Source organism: Vombatus ursinus, unplaced genomic scaffold, assembly GCF_900497805.2.
Source record: "Vombatus ursinus unplaced genomic scaffold, bare-nosed wombat genome assembly UNPS02014810.1, whole genome shotgun sequence".
NCBI classification, from domain to species: domain Eukaryota; kingdom Metazoa; phylum Chordata; class Mammalia; order Diprotodontia; family Vombatidae; genus Vombatus; species Vombatus ursinus.
Genome location: NW_020954588.1, coordinates 23,114,890 through 23,136,126, shown reverse-complemented (window position 1 = coordinate 23,136,126; position 21,237 = coordinate 23,114,890). Strand labels below are relative to the sequence as shown.

Here is a 21,237-nt window from a genome sequence, read left to right as displayed (position 1 = left end):
TAGAACTTAACACAATGCCTGTCACACAGTAAATACTTAAATTTTTTTTCCCCTTAATTTGTTTGTTTTACTGAGGTATCATTTTATTAATCCACAATGGCCTTGAAATAACAGATTTAATACATATATATACACACATATATATATGTGTGTATATATATACACACACACACACATATATATTTGTGGGGTGGGGATGGAAGGAACAAGGAGGCAAACACTTGATTTCACCCATATGGGAAATTCCTGGTATGGAAATTCCCTCTACTGACACAAAATGATAACTCACCAATGATTACCTTATCGATTTGCCTTAGACACTCAGATGCTCAGTCACTTGCCCATGGTAGCCACAAATTTAAACTGGACGAACACTTGCACGTTTCTAAGCGGCACTGCTTGGCAGGAGTTCATTGATCTGTCTATATAACAGACATCTTAAGGGCACAGTGAAGTGTCTAGTACAAATGCTTACTGATTGATAAGGATTGTGGATTTGAATTCAATCTCAAACATTAATTATTACCTATGTAAAAAAGTACTGGGTTAGGTGTTGGGGATATACACATCCTTGAAGGGTTTCCATTCTACATGAGGAATGCAACATATATCCAACTACGGCTTAGCCATAACTCACTTCACTGGATGGATTTAACCAGCTGCCATATGGTCCCCTTGGAACTCTGTCTCTCAGAAGGGAATGAGGTGAAGTAAGTATAAAAAGGCGGGCTAGAATCCATTTTAAAAGAACTATCCTTCATAATAGAAATATTAACAGGATCCTTTTAAACTAGATTGTACAAATGTACCTTGTCTATCCTTACTAGGTGTTCCCTATTATAAATATTATATCCCATCTTAACACTGTAACAACTATATTTCTAACCCACCTTAAAGCTGGGCAAGCTACTACAAATTGGAACAGCTGGCAGTTTTTTGAAACTTATTTCCAAGGCTGTCCTATTGAGATGATAATTTCTTTCTACACATCCTATGGGGGAAAAAAGGACAATTACAGATTTAGCATCCGCGATGCTTTCACATGTTTCGGTTCCCGGCAATAACTTCTTCCTATAGATATAACAGAGAAAAGCATGAAAATTGGCTGTAATCCCAGGTTTGTCCCCAGTTATAGCTGTCTAGTACTCTTCATTACTAATCTAATTAGCTACTAATCTTTCTGGAAACTGATGAGTTCCCCAAGTCATAAACTTGAAGATGATCCACAATTTTTATTACAATGCTCTTCAGTCCTATCAGAAAAGGGTACAAAGCAAGGACCTACCTATTAACTATTAACTGGTAGTAGAAAAGGTTAATATTTTTCTCAGGCTCATATCTTTGACTAATCTTTCAAATAAGACAGAAAATGGATAAATTTCCAAGTTCAGAATAATCACTTGCTCTCGGGTTCTTCAAGGGTTTCATCAGTGCCACACTCCCTCTGGAAACCCTCTACATCTATGGAAGTAACCCTCCTGAGAAAAATGATCCCTCAGCCCCAGATGGGCCAATGCATCTTACCGAGTCGAGGTGACGTGCGGCAGCACCACTAGCAAGCCCGTGACTGTGACTCAGGTAACACACCAGGGGCTTCCTCAGCACACCACTGATGAGACCCTGAAAAAGGACTGAGTGACTGATGTCCTTCTAAGCCACCCAGCTGACTCCCATTAATCAAAAACCACAATGTCCTTTGTAGTAAGTAATTCCGTTTCACCTAGATTTCATTCTAAATGGGGGATGGGTTCTGATCCACATCTGTGAGAAGAGTTTCCTGGTCCCATGGGAGTTTCATTCACAGGAGCATATAATTTAAGAATATCAGCTTTGGAAGAATGGGTTCCCATCTGTGTCCCGTAACCCTAGTCTTAGAAAACAGCACATTCACTAAACATTATTTTGATAATGTATATTTCTTGAAGTTTTAGAACTCTATCCCTTTATGTTTTCAGACAATGCCCTTCATATGGTTAATGTTAATGTATACATGTCATAAGCTCATTTTTTCCCCTTGTTCCAGTAAATGCTTATTTTTTTTTGTGGAGTGTAACAAATTTCCTATAGCTACTTCTAAGTAGGTGCTCTCCCATCTTACAGGCTAAGTAATAATGAGTAATATGTTCTGATTTGAAAGAGATTCCCCCATTCCCCCAATACTTCATATGCCTTGATACCAACTGTCCAAATAGGCCCATTTCTACCACTAACCAAAACCATACTACAGATACTCTCAATTCGGATAGGCCATTTTCATTCATCAATTTAATGACTTGGTTCATGGGTTAATTTGCTTCTCTTCAAACAAAAAACTACCACGGAGATAGAAATGACATGTCCCTTATTCTGACATTTCATCCCCAAGAAAGAAGAAGAGCAGGATTCTCTTGTACCTTCCCAGGGACTATATTCCCCATTAGTAACCCATAAGTACACCTTAAGTGTTGTCATTTTATATATGCATCTAAACAAAACTACTGGAAGGGTTCTGTATCAGATCTAAGTTTTACTGGTGAAACAGAACTCGAGTCAGGGCCTAGCATAGAATTTTATTAACTTAAAACACGGTGTCAGACTTTACATCAAAAAAATGAACACTTTCACTTTTCTTAGGTCATCTGTTTGAATGAGGTCATTAATTCAGGCTTCATTAATAAGAATTTATGATAACTGGATACGGCTAGGTTTGAGGCTCATCTCTACCAAGTAAATAAATCCTTTCCTCAAAATAAAAAGATAACAGAATCATTGGGTGAAGGCTGGGAACAAAGGCAGGCTTCTTTGGAGCACTATAAAAACATAGTTTACTTGCAACTGACAAGGGTAGGGCAAATGATTCACTAAGGAGATCCCAAAAGGATCTCTATTATATCTCACTTTCTTAGTCTAGTTTGAGTTGCCATATGTATAAGGAAATAAACTCAACTTTCTTTAAATGAGGCTTTAAGTCAGGCTATTATCTTATGATATCCTTTCTCCCTCATGAACTCATATTTGTGAAAATTTTCTGTTTGTAAGCTATGGCCAAGGGACATTGCTGTCTTTTCCGATCCATCTTAAGACAGGGAAATGAGGTTTATGCTATTAAAGTATCACATATTTTGTGTAAGATGACAAATAAATATGGCTGAAGTCCTAGTAGTATTGTGTTTGTACTGTATTGCTTTCTCCTTTTCTAAATGATTTTAGAAATTGGGTCTAACTTACATTCTGTTTCATCACTTTAAAAAAAATGGAATTTCACTCTCCCCACAAAAAGAGGGGCTCTAAACTTTAAGAGTCTGAAAACTCTCATTTCCAAGAATTAGGAGAAACTACTGCAATGTCTGAATCCTAGCTTAACCTGTATGACTCTGAGCAAGTCATTGGCTCCACCAGGGCTTCAGTTAGTAAAATGAGGGGGAATTTTGGATGGAAGGAGAGAATAAAATAAGGGGGTTCAACAAGATGAGCTTTCTCAGGTCTCTTCCAGCTCTAGATCATATGATCTATGACAGAACATGCACTTATAAACAAGGATGATGAGGATGGCTGAAGGCCCCAAGATGGAGGCTTAAGGGACAAGGAAGGAAGACACCAATGGGTTTCAGGACACAAAAGAGAAGCCTATGAGAGGAATTACATTTGGTCTGAGAGGGGAGGACCAGGAGACAGCATTGGCTGTCAGGAAGCAGAGATAGTTGCTCTGAGGTGGCTTTTTTTTTTCTCCTGTGGTCCTGAATCCATCCTTCCAGGCTACATGGCTGCCCCTCCCCTAGGTCTCTCTTCCTTTTCTCCTGGGAGTTGCAGTCCTGCTTTATGTACTTTATTGCCTTCTAACTCATTGTCCCATAGGCATCTCAAAAGCAACATGTCCAAAAGTGAATGTTATCTTCCCCCTCTTCCGAATTTCCCTTTCTCTATCAAAGGCACCACAATGTTCTAGTCACGCAGGTTTGTAACTTCCAATCATCCTCTACTTTATCCAACACTTACGAAAAGTTGCCAAATCTTATCAATTCTATTCTCCACAAAATTCCTCACACCGTTCTCCACTCATTTGGCCACCACCCTATTTCAGGTTTTCATTCTGGTCAGTTATTACAAGGTTAAATAAACTCAGAATCAAAGAATCTGAGTTGGGAGGGACCCCGCAGAAGTGAACAAAAGTCGAACCTGTCTGAGAATTCTATCTCTGATACACTCAACAAGCAGGCCATCTCAGAGGTATTTAGAAGGGAAGAAGCAGGCTTTCCCAAACAATAGTCCACAACAGATTACATCCTTACAGTTACACAACATAAGGAAAGTATAGGAAATATAAGATCCCACTGTGCTTGTCTGTTGACTAAAAAAAAAAAAAAAAAGATATGGAAGATCAAAACACTGTATCTTCCAACCAGATGTCTCCGCATATATTAAAGTATATATGATTCCTTGAAACATAACAGAGGACTTTGTGAAATGAGGCATAAAACTGGCAGTCACATTGCCAAAAAGTGCTCACCACCACCACAAAAAATATCCATATCAAGCACACAGTTGAAATGGGAAGTCTCCAGAGGCTGTTGTACTGAATGGCCCTACATGGTGGAACATTACAGAGCCTCCAAAATGAAATTCATAATCACCTCAAACAGTTTGCCTGAACTCTTCACAAAGGACAACTGGCTTCGTGATAGGATAGCCTGCCCAAAAGTTTCAGTGGCTATTCTGAGCAAACTGCCTTAACTACCTCTATTTATCCAAATCTCCTCTAGGACATCAGAGAAACCAAATAAATTCCATCTCTGGAAAACGCTCAGCTTCTCCTATGGAGCCTGTCAGTTTGCCCATACATTTTTAATGAAGAACTTGACACTAATCTTTTGCTAGATATCAAACCACTTTACAATTTGCCAAAACAGCATTTTGGTGCATCTCCCACACATTTAAAAACCTCTCTACTTTCGTCATGTGTATTAAGTTTCTCTTACTGTCCAAAATAATTAACATAACTGACAATAAAGACAAAAGGGATCTCACTTGACAGGTCACTGAAAATTGAGATAAACTGAATTTAACAGAATAATGATACAGTTTACCAGATGATCCCAAAGAAAAGCTCAAGACTCAGTCAGGATTGATAATCCTGGGCTCAATGCCCAGAACAGATACTTATTTACTAGGTCTGTGATTGTGGGTAACATCAAGTTATTTCTTGGAGCCTCAGTTTCCCTGTCTATAAATCCTTGCTATATTAAAGGCTGGGGATGGGGGAAGGATCAGGAAAGGAAGTCACTGCCAATCAATGAAAGTATTATATAAATACAGGCAATTATTAGTGTTACAGCAAAGCTACATACAAGTAGAAAGGACACTATTAACATAGGAGAGGAATTTTAGTTTTTCTCAAGTGCTTAAAAGAAACTTTCTTCCCTACAGTTCATGAAATGATAATATGATAGAGAAACGGTTTAGATTTCAATGAACCAAGCCCAACAATAGAAAGCCTGGAACAGAAATTAATAAAATCAAGAGAAAAGCTTTAAACTGAAAAAGTACTGAAACTGGGCCTCAACAGAACTGGAAATCTTACTAGTTTTCATATGTCAAATGTCACCCTAACTGCCTTATCATTACAGAGATGCTTTCTTGAGAATCCCCAAATGCTCCATACACTAAAGTTACTGGATTTTTAATGACCCAATAAAGTTTTTAATCCTACTAATGAAAAAAACTGCACAGGAAATGCAACTCTATGCCCAATGAAAGAGCAGTTCTTTTGACCATCACTGACAGGACCATTCATCTCACAATGTTTCAACAGATTATTCTTTTAAAAAAAAATAGTAATGATAACTAAAACATCTGTGTTTTTGAATGAAGACAACAATTAATGAAAGCAAATTAGGCCATGGGACCACAGAAAGCCCACCCCACCCCCCAAAAAAAGGAGTAATGAATTTGGAGTCAGAGACTCTAAATTCTAATCCCAGCTCGATCTCCTCTGACCTCTGAGAGACTCACTGACCTAAGGCCTCAGGTGCCTCATCTATACAATACATGGATTGGTTTTACTTTCATGATTCTAGGATCATTCTGAAGGGTATCGGGGGTTTACTGATAAAGAGCTCAAAGAGTCCTGAAGACCCGGGATTAAATTTCACCTTTGACATATAAGGGGTCTGGGAAAGTCAGGGAAAGTCTGGGAAAGCCTCTCGATGGTCCAGACAAAGAGAAGAAGCTACAGCACAGTGTGATCTGCATGGGTAAAGAATTTCCTATAACCGGGAAATCACAGATCCCATACCTTCCCCTAACCACCCCCAAAAAGAATGATACTATTAGGCTCAGTGGGGGAGGGGAGTAGAAATGATCTCTACAGCAGAATAGGGCAATCATAAAGTGAAAAGTCATGAAGTTGACTGTGGTGCTCAATTCTATTCAACAAAAAATTCATTTCACTTTTCAATAAATAAAAATAGTGATATATAGGCAACCATCTCAACCAAGCAGACCACAAAGGGAACAAGACAGAAATAAGTAAAGTTTTTCAACTAAGATATAATTCCTCTCCTGTCCTTTGATATGACAATAAAAGCTGCTTTTCTTCTTGAACCATTTGCCTTTCGTTAACACCAAAGTACTTTCCAGAAGAGCCATCATTAGTAAAGGACTGACAGCTGTTTACAAATCTCATTACTTTTTACTTAAAAATCAGCAGCATTAACAGCAGCAGCCTAGTCGCATCACACTGTGTCAGCTGTCAATCTATCCCCCTCCTCCTAGATCCTAAATCTGATCTTGACCCTGGTTTAACCACAGCATGGAAGAGGAACACATTAGAAACACAACTGCTCACTCTCTGGGTTATTGTTAGTCTGGGTAGATTGATATGTATAAAAGAGGAAGGTGGACGGATTCTTGGCTTTGTCTTAAAAATGGAGGCACTCTATATTTCCCCAAAGACTCACTTTCTTGGGTGAAATGCATGACCTCCTGAAGTTTCTTTGGGATTCTCATTTGCTTCCTGGAAAAGTAGCCCACCAGTTTAAGATGTTTCTGATTTAATGTTTAAATATGTTAAATGGCTCTAGAGATTAACTCATGGAATCCCCCCAGAAAGGTCACTTCTTGACTAAAAGATGACTTAAAAATTTCTGCTAATACATTATATTTCTCACAAATTATTTAGCAGTCATTCATTTTCCCAGAAAACTGTATTTTATAGTAGAAAAAAGGATGTGTAATTGAAAATGCTGACAAGCCCCCAAAGTATCTACAACAAATAGCACAAGTCCTCTCTGAACTGAGCTAGGTTGGTCCTCCATGACAAAGAAGCCATTAAGGACCAAAGTCAGACCTGAAGCCTTGTTCACTTGGTAGACTCTGCCAAAGTGTATAGAAGGAATTTACTAGTGGTGTGCATATATGCAGCAAGTTTTTAAAAGCACTGCAAAATGCTACCTACTGTCGAAAATCCTTTTTATATAAAAATGATCAGTTTGCTTTAGTAAAGCTTACCATTCTGCTGCCTGGTGGCAACCACAACATAAGAGAAAATACCTGGGTATTGGCTGGGATTGATTAGAAAGGGACAGTTTGATGACAAGGAATAAATATGGATCCAACTTTATCCGTATTGAATTGTGACATAAATAAAACAGACCAACCAAGACAAAGCTGGTGAGTACAGCTCCACTTCCTCCTGTTATTTCTCCCCGAGGATCACGCAGTTTCACTGACTGGGTCACCCTGGGAGTCAGTAGAATAACATGTACGAGAAGCCTTGGTCCACTCTGCTCTCTACTCTCCCACCTTCTTCAGTTATATGCAACATGGGCAGCTCGTCCTTTCAATCTCATGTTCAATAAAGCTTTATTCCCCTATAAAAGATGGTCTTGTGCATGGCAGGGACTGTGCCCTGTGCACCTAGAAGAGGCTTCATTCCTGCTTGTTGAGTTGATCTAAATCAAAAGAAAGACTTCCCTTTTTAAACTACTCAAAAGCTTAGCCTGGCAGTCAAATCACCAAATCTACAAATCAGACAGAGATGGGACGGAAAAAAAAAGGGCTTTACTACTAAAATGGCACCTGATCAATCACAAACTCTTATATTTCACTCCCCCATATACACACAAAAGCCAATCAGTTTAGTGTGTGACAAGAGATGAACTTTTATGTTATGGGGGATACATGACAGATAAAAATTAGTTTAAAGGAAGTTTGGATGGAAAGAAAGAAAATCACACAGGAGCTGCTGTAAATCAACAAAATTTTAAAAATACGACCAGAAAATTTCTTTTGTAAACTTAAAGTGATAAACCCAACTTTCAAAACATTAATATGATCACCATTAAATACCAGTTTTTTTCATCCTCTTCAAATTAGAAAGAAGAGGTTCCAAAAGCTCCACTTTAAAAACCTGGCAAATATTTAAAATCTATAAAGTTAGTTTCTGCTTTGCTATATTTCATTACTTAAATGTGAGTAACTTTAAGTATAAATCATCATACTCTGACTCCAACTAGAAAGATATTCTCTTACCATTGGCAGTACATTGATGTGGGGAAGCTCAACTTATTTGGTACTTCCAATCCCACGGAGTTGATACTAAAGGAAAAAGAAAATAAGGTGTTGAGTGTGTCTTAACAAAAGGAAATTTAAGAAGTACATGAACAAGCAGGTAAAACAACATCCCATTTGTCTGGTAGTCAGATATTAAAAAAAAATTAAAGTCTCAGAGCTAAAGGGGGACCTCAGAGGATTAAATGGACTAAGGCCACCCCATCCTGAAAAAGAACGGCCTCTTCAGCAGAGGAAAAGAGTTGGAGAATAAGGCATCTAGGGGAAACCCACTATTTTCCAAGGTAGCCCATTCCACATTTAGACAACTCTAATTATTAGAAGGTTGTTTCATAGAGGTGTCAAACTCAGTAGCCTGCAAAACTGCCAGGGAGCCCTAAGCAGATTAAAATGTAACTGGGAACTGCTTAACCAAATAAATAATATTAATTTGTGGTTTTCTAAGTTAATATGCCACTGGGACAGATAGGTGGCATAGTAGATAGAGTTGGGTCTGGAGTCAAGAAGACCTGAATTTAAATGGCTTCAGACACTTACTAGCTGTGTGAACCTGGGCAAGTCACTTAACTCTGCTTGCCTCTGTTTCCTCATTTGTAAAATAAGTTAGAGAAGGAAATGCCAAACCATTCAAGAAAACCCCAAATGGGGTCATGAAGAGTCAGACATGAATAAAAGGAATGAACAACAACAACAACAAATCAATATGCTGCCAGCAGGGCTTTGTTTCTATCTGAGTTTGCCATCACTGTCTTAGATCAATCTGATTCTCGCAATCTTCAGCTCCTATCCCCTACTATGGGGGCAAACAGCACAAGGATAATCCTTCCTCTCCACTATCGCCCTCCAAATATGTGAAGACAGTGATGCTGTTCCCCTCAAGTCTTCTATTCTCCAAACTAAAGAGCCTCAGTTCCTTCAATGGATCCCCACAAAGCTGATCTTAAGGCCCTTCACCACTTGAATCATCTCCCTTTAAGATAACATTTGGAGTGCTTAGCACACACTTGGCACTTAAAAAATGCTTGTTTGGTTCCCTCCCTTTCCACGTCCCCCTTCCCCTCTTCCCCTCCAGCTTAACAATGCCCTTCATTAAATATGGCACTCAGAAGCAAATACAATATTCCTAATGTGGTCTCATCAGGAAACAGACTATCTACAGGGGTAGGGAAGCTGCAGCCTCAAGGCCACACGTGGCCTTCTAGGTCCTTGGGTGCCTTTGACTGAGTCCAAGTTTTATGGAACAAATCCTTTTATTAAAGGGATCTGTTCTGTGAAGTTTGGATTCTGTCAAAGGATTGCACTTTTACGCTTTTGTGTAATATTTTGTGCGATACTACACTTTTGACTTATCTGCTTCCAGTACACTGAAACCTCAGATCTTTTTTTTTAGGTAAAAAAAAAAAACAAGACTTTAGGTCTATTACCCAAAATTTCAAATTCCTACATTCAAGCCAATTTTTTAGATCTTCAAGAACTCTCTGAGTCAGTTTTCCAGGCCTCCATACCAGCTTTGTGTCATCTGAAAATTTAATAAGAGTGTGTTCTATGACTTCATTCAAGTCATATAAACAAATGCTCAACAGCATAGGGCCTCCTAAGCATGGCTCTCTCTATGACATTCCAATATTCTCAACAGTCCTGGACCCAGAAAAGTCAAGAGACCAAAAACGAATCACTAACTAGCCCAGAGAGGAGGGTTCTCACTGGTTGGCGGTGACTGCGAAAGCCGAGTGGGACTGGAACCAAAGCTGAAAAGTACAGCGAAGTTGTAATAAAGAGGAAAGAAGGGAAAAGAGTAGTGGGGCGATAGAAAACTGTAACCCGAGTAGGTAATAAAAGAAACGCTGACTAAAGGGGCTACTGGCTTCCATAAAGTTCCTGCAAATACACGTGTCTTACACACTACCCGTTCAAACTGAGGCATGACTTTTTAAAAGTTGAAATTATAATCAATAAATTGTTATTTTTAGAAGGACTGATTTCAAACCTTGCTCCAAATTGGAGCTTTTAAAGAAAGGGTTCCCATCAGTTATCAAACATGTCCAGAGCTCCTATGTACCCCTGACATACCTAAGCTATTTCTGAGCCAGTCTTTCAGGGACTCAGAGATGACGGAAGATTTGAACAGGCTACCCTAATCTAAATGCCAGGCTATACCACTCTACAGTTAATCCACATCACCTGTCCAGGCAGGGTCTTTGGGGCCCTGAAGCTTGGACCTGTGAACTTACATGTAATCTAGCTTAGCCTGGCTCTCAATCTATCTGAAGACAAATGAAGATCCAGAGATAAAGAATGAGTCTAAAATTTGGACCTGAATGGATTTGCAAAAGCCAGATCATACTATTCAAAGGCTTTAGCTACAGGACACTTATATAAATAAGAAAGCCTATTCAGGAGTGCTCTATTATGCACATATAAATTCAACCACAACTGCACTGACAACAGAAATGAGCAAAGCAATGTTCTGACCTCCCCCCTCAGCTTCTTCTTCATAGACAGCTCGTTTATACAGTCCTACATAAATTATGGCAAAGCCCAGAGAAGAAACACACAATGCATTAAATAAACAGAAAGTATGAACATTTAAATCTATGCACCCAATATAAGAATGTGGTCCTCACACCACAAAAGGAATCTCTGTTAAGGATTCTTTTTTTTTAAACAAGCCTTTAGTTTCAAGCATTCAATTTAAAGTTTGCTGCTGCTGAGGACCAAGGATGCTACAATACTGGATCCCAAGTGATCCCTGGAAAAGGCAGCCTTCGGCCCTTCCAACTACCTGGGCTAAAAAACCATGCCCCTCCCAGCTCCAAGAGGAAAGAGAAACAAGGAAAGGCAGAGCTGGGCCTTTCCCATGTACAGGCCCAGCTAGAGTCAGGAGAGGAGGAAAGCCCAAGTAGCAGGCTCTCTGGACTAGCTAGATCCTCTCCTGGGGTAAAAACCAAGGCTAGAGATGTAAGATCTATACCTATATCATGGGAGGTAACAAAGGCAGGCCTAGTACAAACAACACATATCTCACTACTTTGAGACCGGGGTGGCCTAAGATGCACCCACCAGCCCACCACATCATGGGCTGAAGGACAGGGCAGAATAAAGTCAAAGTTAACTGGGAGGCAGAGATATCCCTGTGGCCAAGCCCTTGAGAAGATCAGAATGAAAATATGAAACTCAAGAGAAAATTAGCAATAAGTCAGTAATAGAAAAAAGCAGACAGTAGGTGCCCCTAAATTCATGTGACAAAGAATAAGCTTTTCAAAGCATATCAATTAACAACAGGTCTTTCCAAAAAGGTCTGGCCAGAATGGAGAGTCAGCCTAGTGCCGTACAATGGATTTGGCATCAGAAAACCTTGACTCCTCACCCCGCACTCACTGCTAACTTTGGGCAGGTTCCTCCACTCCTGAGGCCCACTCTTTTCATATCAGAAATGAAAGCCACCAAAGGAAGGAAGGACACTTCAAGGACCCCCAAAAAGCTAGCCCAGAAATAGGCATTCTCTTAAGGAAAGACTCTTCACCCCGCCCAGAACTGAGAGAAGGAGAAAGGGAAGGAGCTATGGATCACATCCTCCTGGTTTCCCTGGATTCTTTCAGGTCCCAGCTAAAAACCCCAACTTCTGCAAGAAGTTTTTCCTGATCTTCCTTAATAATACTGTCTTCCCTCTGTGATTATCTCCAATTTATCTTGCATGTATCTGGTTGGTTTGTAGCTGTTTGCATGCTGTCTCCTCCATTAGATCGTGAGGAGTTTCTTGAAAGCAGGGACTGTCTTTTTGGCCTTTTTTTTTTTTTTTTTAACTCCAGCACTTAGCACAGTGCCTGGCACACAGTAGAGGCTTAATAAATGTTTGTTGCTTCGACTACTTGATCCAATCCAGCACATATGTAAATGGAAGCTGCTGATAAAGAATCCCAAGATTTCAGAATTGGAAGAAACACCATCAGCCACCAAAGTCATCCAATTCATGCTAAAAAGTGCACCTGTCACCCTCCCCCACTTCCAGCAGCAGCTAGGGAGCAATTCTCCCAACTACAGGTGAACGGGCAGGAAAAATCAAGGCGGAGGGACACTTCCTCCAGAGACTAATAATGAGCCAATCCCATTGCTTTCTCTTCAACCATTACTGTCGATAATCTAATGCTGAGGAACCAAAAATGTCCCAGTCCCTCCAAGCCCAGGTTGATAGGGTTCTCAGAGTGTTTATTAGTGAAAATAAAATGATTCACAATGAATTGTTCTATTGTAAGAGACCTGCCCACAGGCCAGCTTCAAGTAACATTCCTCTAAGACAACAGTGTTGGCCTTACCTCAAGCTTCTGACATGTCTACTGCAAAGCACAGAACACATGCTAGTGGGAGAAAAATGGACAGTTCATATTTATAAAGTAGATTCTGTCTCATTGTGACAACTATGAGTGACAGAACCTAATTCTGAGTGTCTACCTGGTGCTGCAGTCTAAGTCTGGTTGGGGAAAATTCCACTGTGATTTTTTTGAATGTTGGCTGACTTTTCTGTTGATGCTCAAGGAGCCCCTCTGACTGGCTCAGAAATAGCTTAGGTTATGTCAGGGGTACATAGGAGCTCTAGATATGTTTGATAACTGATGGGAACTCTTTCTTTAAAAGCTCCAATTTGGAACAAGGTTTGAAATCAGTCCTTCCACAAATAACAACAGCTAGACCAAGAGACCAATCAACAGAGTGAGCTCTGCCCATCAGAGAAGAGAGGAAGAAAGGAGCAGAGGGTAAGAGGAGAAAGAAACAAGAGAAAAGGGAAGAAAGAGGAGGTTGGAAATGCTCTCCAAACCCACCACACCACTATCATAGTTTATTATCTTTTAAAGCCCAAGTTTTGGCCACCCCAAAGTCTATCCCATTTATAATACTGCTCCTATAAAATAACTGTGGTTGAGTGTTACTATTCCACCTAAACTCATGCTTTTTCAAGCAACCAGTTGCTCCCATAAGGAAAGGAAAGCCTGCCCGTACACTGAGTACAAAGGGATAAATTTGAACCATGTTATGAGCAAATCCCTATGAGGACAGATCATTTTATAACATAATAGTTTTATTTGATTCTGTAAATGCCTGTGCTCATTTAGTGCTACAAGTATTTTGCAAACATTTTTGCCAGGCATCCATTAGGTTCATGAAAATTCTCAACCAATTTAAAAAAAAAAAAAAGGCTTTTAAGGACACATGAACAAACACTTTGTGAAATCATCTGCAAAAATTTCTAACAGTCCTGGCTGCTCTAAAAGAGTTCCATCTTTATTTTGATTTAATTTTCTCAAACATAATTTTATTTTAATTGCTCAAATGCTTGAGCACATCTGATTTGAAATAGGGAGAGGGAACAAAAAAAATCCTTTAGTTTTGGAATACAAGGGTCATTAAGATCTGAATAAAATTAACTTAAAACATCTTTAAACAAAGCAACCACTAAATTCTACTTTAGCACAGAGAAGTCAGTTCTGTTAACTCTTCCTATTATGGAACTCCTGTCCATCCCTTCCACATCCCGCTCACAAGCAATTTCCTCAAAGACACAGTCATCTCCCTGATGCCACCAGCACAGAATGGCTCCTCCTCAGAACTCTTACAAACGTCTTCTTTGGATCTCTTACCATATTCTACTTTGTGTCTTACTTCTCTTAAGTGATTTATTTTCCCCCAATCACTTGTGAGGTCTTTGTGGGCAGGCATGTGTCTTCTCTTTGAAGGGTGGAACTTCATGAAATGCTTGGCACATTTTAAGCTCTTAAATACTTCTCCATTCAACTGTATTGAACTACTGTACAATGATCCCTTTTTTCTTTAACAAAACTTGAAAACTTGATGTTTGCTGAAATGAAAACTTATCCACACACTCATCACTTTGCATAAGTGTTTAGGATGAATTGGTGAAAGAAATGAAGAATGAAAACATGTATGTAAATATTTACTCTGTCCTAAGCTCCAGGGACACAAACGGGGAACTGCCCATGTCATCAAGGAGTGTGAGTTAGAGTCCTTGGAGCACAGTAGCAAAGCACAAGATAGGGTAGCTTCTTCCATGTTGTTTCCACCAATATAAACTATTTCCAATTCAGACATTTAACCATTTGACAGTACCAAGGACTCCGGTGTCAACAGCTTCCTTTTCCATGTGTCAGTAGCTGTTATTGCTGCAGAGGGCCAATGGGGGGGGGGGGGAGAACGGACAATGGACAGGACCCCAGCACTAGCAGAGGCATATTTCCACAAAGGTTGCTGCCCCCGAATGACTGGCTGCAGGAGCTGAGAGTCTTGCTATTCCTGGAGTTCTTGATTTCAGGATCCTTGCCTGTCTCCATTAGGATCTAAAGGGAGGTAGGAGGGAAGGCAGTAGTAGTGACTGGATTTGACTATCATATGCCACCTCTATCTCTTCTTTAGGGTGACTTGCTACTTCAGCTGGACTGGTTTGCCTTCTCTATCAATTAAAACATGGTCAACAGTTAGTTAGGATGGTTTGCCCCTTCTCCAAAGAGTTTACTGTAGTGCTCTGGTCTGGAAGCGGCTCCAATAGTCTGGGAGTTCTACTGTTCGTAGGGTTCTTGCTGATCGACAGTTGGTGTTACTGGTGGAAAGGATGGCAGGTCCATTCTCTAACAGATTTCAATCAGGTAAGATTATTTCTCCCAGGTAAAATATTCAAGAGAGTAGTTCTCAAACACAAGTAAGATTCACAAATCAAGCCAAAGAAAGTCTTTAGCAAAGGTTTGCCAACACGCTAAATAGACATTGTAATTAACTACCACAAGAGCAATGAAAACAAGTATTTGCTCAATTCTCTTCAATCACCTCCAGGAAGAAGAGTTGAAATTCATCCTGTTTTAATATAAGCAGTTTCTGACTTAACAGCTTCATTAATACCTGCCCCTACTGGACTTCACTTAGTCTTCTCCACCATATTCAAAATAAATTGTTTAATCCATAGTAATACTGCAAATAAATAGCTTTGCCTTTCCCAACACAGAAATGCTTCCCCGTGCCCACAGATATTCTTTCCAGTGGTTGTATACACAACTGTGAGGAGACAGAAGGAAGAAAAAATACTAATAAAACAACTTAGATGTCCTGTGACCTTACAGTAATCCTCAGCTGATGCACATTTAATCATGTAACAACCACTACCACTCCCTAGTTCCCCAGAGATTGAGATACTGGACCTTATTATCTGGCCTATAGCTACAAACACCTGTCTATTATACTGCATCTCTCTACTGAAATGTGAACTTAAAAGCAGGTAAATCATCCCCTTTTTCTCTATATACCCATAGCTTAACAGAGCTTTGCATCCCTAAGCACTTAATAAATGCTTTCTCATTCATAAATATCTACAAAATCAAGACTGACATTTAACCTATTAACATCTGCTGAACAAATGTAGTTAGCCTTCCCAATCATTATTCAAAGTGAACTAAAACTGTTCATGTCAAGGAAGTTTCATTTTTATATTACCAGGTGTCTGAAACCCTGGGCCACAGATTCAATCTGTAGTTGAACCTGCAAAAGGGACCAGTAAAATTTCTGTTTGTGCCTCCAAAAGCCAAGCTCATTAGAATCAGTCTGCTCATCCAGCTTTCCTTCTACTTCCACACTTTTCTAACTGAACACATCAATGCCTACACAAAAGCAGCCAGGGATTTTTTTTTTAATCAACAATAAAGAACTAAAACAGCTAAACAAATCCTGCCACCCAGTGATATAATGAAACTGAAGAAGAAAACAAACTGAAAAGGCCTCAAAGTCCCTCAAGTGGATAGCAAACAATATACTTCTCACTGTAAAAACTAGCTCCAAACCAAATCAAATTCTATGTGGTTGTCTGACCTATACTGGAACAGACATCCAGCTTTTTGCCATTTTGACAGCCTCACTGCAGCCTCTCAATCTATAATGAGTACCAACCACAATGAGGTAGGACAACTCAACTTGTTTACTAATAATGCTTCCTGCATTCCACTAACACCCAAAGAAAGCACAGCACCTGGATGCTAGAGCAGAAGCTGGCTCCAGACCCTGCTGCCTGCTCTCGGAAAACCTGAACTTGACTCTCGTTTCACCCTTGGCAATTCATGGCTGGGCTTTCCCCTTATCTTGCCCAGTTCCATAACTCCACACCAAATCCTGGCCCCTCCGACATCTCCATCATGCCCACCTTCCGCTCCCCATTCAAATGTAAATTCCTTGAGGGCAGGGAAGGTCTTATTTGCTTTTTTTTTGTCTCTGCAGCACTTGGCACAGTGCCTGGTACAAAGTAAATGCTTAACAATCTATTGGGGGAAAAAAGCATTAGAAACCCTGAAGGGCCAATGACAAATGATGTGGTAGAGTTGTAGAACAAGAAGTATCTTATAAAGAGATGGATCCCTCCAGCGTAAAAGAAACACTGATAAAAGACAGTCTGAGAACAGGGGCACAACCACACACCTGGTTGCTAAAGAAATGAAGACTTCACATGGAAACAGTGGAAAAGACTGGTCACAGTAAACATGCCCAGACATATGACAGAAAGACCCCAGGACAAAGTCTAAAAAATACATTACACATTGCTCAATCCATTCAAGTTTTCTTAACAGTAAAATGGTAAAAGAATCTGCTGTCTCCTCTACGTATCTCCAATATTACTGGGGATAAAATTATTTACAAGATGGGCTAGAATACCTTGATTTTCAACATTTTTAAATCAAGTTTCGAAGGCAGCTGGTGTATAGCAGGAAAAGGGCGTAAGTTTTGGTGCCAGACCCAGTTGGGCATTAAGTGGCATTAATATCAGTGTCAATTTCCTCATCTGTAAAATATGAACAATACTTAGATTGCCAACCTCACATGTTTGCTGTGAGAATCAAATAGCCTATGTTAAGTGTCCTGTAAATCTTTAAGCAACATATCACCTATTGATTTGAATGGTTTTTTAAATGACTCAGGAAAGAAAAAACATCTGTTAATGTGGAGAAAAATGTGGGAGTTTATTCCAAATTAATTTTTGTCAACCTAATTCCAATCATTTAGTCTACCGAGCAATCTTGCTTTTTCTTTTCGATAAACAATGTCACTACAGCGCTCTAAATTTTTTTTTTTTGTGAAGCATAGAAAAATTAATTGGTGGTAACTGAAGTGTTTGGAAGCATGATATTAAGGGCCTATAACATTTATATTAAACGACTTGAAAATGGAATCCATTAGAGAATCCACTAGTTAAGATCAAACTGTGTCATATACCCATCATCATTAATCACATAAGATTTCATTATATACTTCATCAATTACATTAAAAGGAATCAATTAGTAGAAAGTCCACTTCATTTATTCTAATTAATTTTTAATTCCTTCGGTTATAACAGAAGCTTGATTATCTGCCTTTAGGATTACCATTTTGAAACTAAAATATCCTGTTATTTATGTCTAGAGGGGTCCTCCAATCTTCTCTGCTGAGAAAAGGCTATTTAAAAACTCATAGAACCTAGAGCTTCAAGAGACCTGAGAAAGCAACTACATTTTATACAGAAATCCAACTGTCTTATTCTATAGAGAATATGAGGTCCAGAGAGATCATGGTATTTACCTCAACCAGGATTTGAACCCAAGGACTCTGACTCCAAATCTGTGGTATCAGTGTGAGTATTCCCTCCAATAAGCAGATCCCATAACATTCTTTCCTGCCCTTTCTCCAACTACTCTGGCAGCTGTGTGGCAAAGACACTGGAGGCTTCAGCCCCGTCTGGAAGCAATGAGGGACTAAATTAAGGTTGAGGCTGTGGCAATGTGAGTGGAGACGAGGAGATGTACGTGAAGGCTGTTGTGGTTCCCCGCCTGGATCCAAGGGATCCAAGAATGTAAGGATGACAACTCTGAGGTTGCAAACTTGGGTGACAAGACGGATGGTGGTGCCCTCCATAAAAACAGTCAAGCTACAAAAAGGGGCAAACTGAAAAAGAAAGGAAGCAGATAAAATGAGTGCTCTTTTGAACAAGATGCATGTGACTGAAACGTCCAAAAGCGATCAATCATCAATGCAAGACTGAAGCTCAAGGGAGAGACCAAATATGGATACCGACATCTGAAAGTCATCTTAAGAAATAATTAAAATTAGGGCAGCTAGGTGGCACAGCGCATAGAGCTACGGCCTTGGAGTCAGGACCTGACTCAGAACCTGAGTTCAAATCCGACCTCAGACACTTGACACTTACCAGCTGTGTAACCCGGGACAAGTCACTTAACCTTGATCGCCTCACCAAAAAGCAAAAAAAAAAAAAAAAAAGACAAAGCAAAATTAAATTTTGTAAATGAACTATTTCAAATATAATGAGGGAGGGAGGGTTTCACTTGTATCATAAACACTAGTAACCTTACAAAGACTACTAGTGCTGTGAACTTCAACCTCAAAATTTCCCAACCTTTGACTAAGTCTACGAATCCTGGACACAATTCTGGATTTATTCCCAAAGGTTAAAACCTCATCAGGGACTGTTTTAGAATTCATATACAGGAAGAGGAAATCTGATATGGCACGTGGGAAGGAAGGATAGCCAGATGCCAAGTTGGCTAAATATGCAACTACGCAATTAACTAAAAGACAAATGGAAAGGCCACAGAATGGAACTCAAGCTATGTCAATACAGATAGTTGTGAATAAAACAAAATTTAAAAAGAACAGAGATACGCTCCACAAACAAACTCTGAAAGATGTATTTTGATTACAAAAAGAATAGGGAACTGAGGATGCTGGATATGGGGACAGGAAGAGAACAATATCATAGACGTGATAAAAAAAGTTCAGCCTTTTAAAAAAAGACTATTTAACTTGTCTCACAAATATATTCAACTACAATAACTGAAGTGAGAAAGAAACTGTGGCAAAGAAATTTTAAGGGCTATAATGTATAAATATCTGCAAGAGTTAACTATATATTCTGGGGTATCTAAGGAATTGGGAAACGATCTCTCATTCTTTTCTCTCCAATCTCCACTCTCTTTATCCACTGGTTCTTTCTTTGCTGCCTAAAAATCAGTGCCCATCTCTGACAATTGACCAGCCTCCCCTCCTTTTTATAGCTCTCCTCTCTTTCACAAACTTATAAAAAAAACTATCTCCCAAGTCCCTCTCCATTCACCTGGGTCTGCCATCCAACCCCATTCATTATTCAACAGAAACTGCTCTCCCAAATATTACCAACTATCTACTAATTACCAGATTCAATCACCTTTTTTCAGTTCTCATTCTTTTTCATTTCCCTGCAACTTTTGACACTGTTAACAAACCCCTCTCTGTTTCCAAGACATTATGACTTCTTCATTAGATTCTCAGCAAATATATGTAGAATATTTCTGAGATGAAGCAACCTAATAGATTTTTCAAGAACCTACGGTGATCTAGACCAATGCACATGCACACACTACTGTCTGAAGTTACAGACGTCTTTGGCTTTTAGCTCCATCCTCAGTTCATCACAGCACTATTAAAAAGTTTAAGGTGGGCAATGTGAAGCAATCTTCTAATTTTCCACAAAGATTTCTATTAGAAAATGGAAAGTATCTGGATCTGGTAGGGTCTGAGAAACAGAACACAAAGGCCTAGCCTTCTTGGCAATCCAATCTGACTGAGCGACTGGGACTGTTCCCTTAGTTCAGCCCCAACAAGCAGTGACAATGCAATCCTGGCCCCTTTCCTTACCCCCTAACAAGGCCATCTTCTAAATGTCATATTACTGTATGTTACAAAATGGACAACTTGATGTTCTCTGAACTCAGCGTTTGCTGCCTCCACCTTCTTCCACAGTTGGTCCTCAGACTGGCCTGCATTCAATCCTCCTCAGCTCTATTTCCTTTGTTTTCTTCAAGGTTCGGCACAGGTGATGCCCCTTTCCTGTCCCAAACCCTGAATGTTCCCTCCTTGCTCAAATTGCTACATTTATACTTAGCAGTTTTCATGGCTTACGGCCCCTAATGGGGAGGCACTGTTTAACTCTGTATTCCCAAGTACCTAAGACAACACCTTGACTTATTAGGTGCTCCATAAATGTTTGTTGAATTACAGAATTGATATCTAGAAACAAATTCAGCTGTAAGTCATGCCAGTACTTCTGCAAAAGTCCTACAACAAGGCTTTGCTGTGACATGATGGTGACTCCTGAGTTCTTAAAAACTGTGCCAATGGACTGCAAGTTCTACCTGGAAAGGAAGGCCTGGAGAGCACATTCCTAGCCAGGCTATGTGAGCCCACTGTGCAAGCTTCAGCCTGGCCAAGTATTCAGGCTGATGACCAAATGACTGACTAACCAGCCCAGGTAACATCTCTCACCTTTAACAACCATCTCTGAAGAACGTGCCATACGCTAAGCACTGAGAAGACAAAGAAAGTTCATTTATGCTAGGGTCCTTTGAAATGAATGGTATCTGTAAAGGACACAAGAACATGAACAACAAACAACTCAAAACAGGTAACAGATTCTGCGGGTGGCTGACAAAACTAAGGCAGCTCCATTCTGTCTGCAATTCCTCCATCTTGCCCCTGGACTTGTTTGTATTGTCACCCTCATCCTATCTGCCACTATTTGCTGTGGGTAAAATTTGTAGTGCCAGAACAAACCAGAAGCGGAACCAGAAATTTAGGAACCAATGAGGATTTATCCAGGAACAAAAGGACAAAACTTACAC

At 39.7% G+C, this 21,237-nt stretch overlaps 1 protein-coding gene across 3 annotated transcripts in view; it reads right to left on the bottom strand.

The window, feature by feature from the left end:
• TBL1XR1 (transducin beta like 1 X-linked receptor 1) overlaps nt 1–21,237 on the bottom strand; it is a 158,723-nt gene that overhangs the window by 86,853 nt on the left and 50,633 nt on the right. For all 3 annotated transcript variants that reach the window (XM_027876135.1, XM_027876133.1, XM_027876134.1), the window contains exon 2: nt 8,509–8,574. The gene's annotated coding sequence lies outside the window, so the exon portion shown is untranslated. The remainder of the gene's footprint in view (nt 1–8,508; nt 8,575–21,237) is intronic.